At 43.5% G+C, this 3442-nt stretch overlaps 1 pseudogene; it reads right to left on the reverse strand.

Moving 5' to 3' along the window:
- Window positions 1–288: 288 nt before the first annotated feature.
- LOC126264042 (5S ribosomal RNA) lies at window positions 289–406 on the reverse strand (annotated as a pseudogene).
- Window positions 407–3442: the final 3036 nt, after the last annotated feature.

Here is a 3442-nt window from a genome sequence, read left to right on the forward strand (position 1 = left end):
GAGTAGTAAATTATTATTATTATTATTATTATGAAAAACAAAGTACTGAACACTCAATAAGCCAACAGTTCACAACTCTCCACCCCAACAGGCCACGAAGGCCCAAAGGTACTGACTGGCCGCCGTGTCATCCTCAGTTCAGAGGCATCATCACTGGATGCGGATATGGAGGGGCATGTGGTCAGCACACCGCTCTCCCGGCCGTATGTCAGTTTCCGTGACCGGGGTCGCTACTTCTCAGTCAAGTAACTCCTCAGTTTGCCTCACAAGAGCTGAGTGCACCCCCCTTGCCAACAGCGCTCGGCAGACCGGATGGTCACCCATCCAAGTGCTAGCCCAGCCCGACAGCGCTTAACTTCGGTGATCTGACGGAAACCGGTATTACCACAGCGGAGAGGCCGTTGGCCCATAGTTCAGAAGAGGTGCGGAAAATGTTCACAACAAACTTCCACAACTCATCAAGTCTCAACAAGTTTCTGGAAACTTTTCGAATATCATTTGGTGTGTATTCCGCAATCGCGTAGCGAATGTTTGTTTACAACTTTTCAGTTGCAGGCTATTACTGTAGACTTTACCGCTTAAATTAACCCAAAAATGAAAGTCGCAGGTAGACAGATAAGGTGATCTTGGAGGTCATAAACCTGCGGGAATTGTACATTCTTCTCCGAAAGTTTTAGTGGGGTATGATATCAAAAACTGTGAAATATGCTGGAAATACTCTCGTTCGTCCTCCGTTAGCTGCGCTATGAATGGTTGCAACAGTTACGTTACACACACTAGAGAGTTCACTGAGTTAAAGAAAGCGCGGGCTTAGCCGAGCGGTGTGCCCGCATCTCGTGGTCGTGCGGTAGCGTTCTCGCTTCCCACGCCCGGGTTCCCGGGTTCGATTCCCGGCGGGGTCAGGGATTTTCTCTGCCTCGTGATGGCTGGGTGTTGTGTGCTGTCCTTAGGTTAGTTAGGTTTAAGTAGTTCTAAGTTCTAGGGGACTGATGACCATAGATGTTAAGTCCCATAGTGCTCAGAGCCATTTGAACCATTTTTTCGAGCGGTGTGGGGCGCTGCAGTCATGGAGTGTGCAGCTGGTCCCGGCGGAGGTTCGAGCCCTCCCTCGGGCATGGGTGTGTGTGTTTGTCCTTAGGATAATTTAGGTTAAGTAGTGTGTAAGCTTAGGGACTGATGAACTTAGCAGTTAAGTCCCATAAGATTTCACACACATTTGAACATTTTTTTTGTTAAAGAAAATGGGGCCTACAATCCACTGACCTGGAACTGCACACCAAACGCCTACTTTCACATCGTGCAGAGGCACCTCAAAGCGTTCCCTGGGACTGTCTGTCGATTAATAGCGTGCGTTTTGAGAGTTCAGGTGCCCGTTAAGGTGAAACCATGTTTCGTTTGAGTTGAAGTAAAGGTTGTAATCCAGACAACCATCAGCGACATAGGCGATTATATTCGCAGTAGTGTTGTCGTCGTGCGTAATCCGTAGGTTTTAATGTCTGCATCACTCTCACGGTGTATGCTCGCGTATATAACAGCTTCAACAAGTTCTGGCAGGACATTCGCTTGATGTTTTGTTGAAACGATAGACGTCTACCTGATTTCTGTGGGCTTCTTACCCTAGTCTCGTCAACACGTTCAACATGTTTGGCGTTAGCGACAGAACCTGCTGCTTTAACTTTAGTGATCAGTTTCTGCAAACACTTTTTGCAGGAGCAGCAGCCTCTATTTCATCGTGGATCTTTCACTTAACACTTTAAATGATTTACGTTCAAAAAAAGTTTCAACAATATTCTTGATCAGTAAATCGCTGGTCGACATCATGTGACATCAAGTGAGCACGCTCGAGCGTCACCCGAGCATTAAGAAATAAGAAGACTGAGATAGCTTCAAATATCACGTTCAGTATAACACGGGGCCTCTTTTATCTCAGACACTCCATATTTTCGGAACTAGTTGATCCTCACTTGTGTCAGATTGCTTATTAATAAAACTGGTAGAAGGCCGCTTGCCGTGGCTATAGTGTCAAATGCCTGTAGTTGAATTACTCCTGAGCTGCTTGGCTTCTGGAAGATACTGTTACTTCTGGTCTCTAATACTGAGCTGTTTCAGGTGTAAGAACTCGTACTGTCTTGTATTTCTGTGGACTGATGTACACGGACGTAGGATATTCACGGACACGTTACGTGATGGAGCTGCGGCCGGGCCACAAACAGACTTGACTCAAAGGGAAGCTATGTTTTATTTATAATTATGTACAAACGTAAATTGTGTGAGCATGTATCAACTAGTTGCCGTTAATTCCTCTACAAATCGTGAAACAAACTTTCTGTCTGTTCACTAGAACTTTTTAATTTTGGCGTTCTTCATAATCTTAAAGATTTTATCTTTGGTTTTATTATGCTTCTTTGTGCCTCGTGAATCAGTGTGGAAGTGAGCAATTAACAACTAGTTTACGTACGGCGAACGCAATTCAAATTTCAGAAAGGGAGACTAGTATTTAAAAACTGACATAAAGAGTTCAGTTTTAGATATTAAACTGCGAATTTTATCATCATTATTGGTATGGCTTGAATTTTGTTTTAAATATTTTCTTAAGAAAGAAATTACATTTTGAAGTTTTTTTTTATAATTGCTCTTTACAAACAAGCAGAATAAGGAAAAAAACTAGAGACGGCTCTTCCGGATAATTGTAATTAGAAGTAATATAAAGAAACTATCAGCTTCGATTGCGGTAATGAAACCAACTTTTACCTATATTTCAGACCAAATAATTGAGCCTTCTTCAGAAGATATACCTGAATCTATAATTTGTCTAAGAGGGCATCGTCTAAAACAGCCTGAATAGGCTAGGTAAAGGCTGGTTTCATTACCGCAATCGAGGCTGATAGTTTCTTACATATTAGATTATCACGATTGAAGACTGGGCTGCAATGTTGAAAGTACAGTAATTAGAACTGTTTTGTATGGTCGGCAGTGACCAATGTTCTGTGCAGTTTGTTGTTGATAAATTTTAAAAACGTTAGTGCTGTCCATACTCTGTCAATAGCTCCACCCTTATTCCACACCAGTCACAGCCACGTAACATAGCGTGAGAACAGGGCTCTCAGAAGATTCTAACCGACAGGACGCAGGACCAGTGCCACTGTTTGTCAATGACAGACGGTCCAAACGCCGACAGGAAATGCTACAGACAGTGAATGTAGGACCAACTAAAGCAGTTTCCGAGTGGGCGTTGCGACGGGAACAACGTACAATAAACTTTTGGAGTCGGGTACGCTGCAAAAGGCCATTTTCCACAGCGGCAAGTAAATCCGCATTTCTTCAGTAGATCAAACAATACAGAAACTGGACAGAAGTTGGCTGGAGCTGTGTATTGCGTTCTGACGAGTCACGATTTTGCCTCTTTTGAAAAAATGTAAGCCATCGAGTACAACGATGGTCC

The sequence above is a fragment of the Schistocerca nitens genome, chromosome 6 (assembly GCF_023898315.1).
Source record: "Schistocerca nitens isolate TAMUIC-IGC-003100 chromosome 6, iqSchNite1.1, whole genome shotgun sequence".
In the NCBI taxonomy this organism is placed as follows: Eukaryota; Metazoa; Arthropoda; class Insecta; order Orthoptera; family Acrididae; genus Schistocerca; species Schistocerca nitens.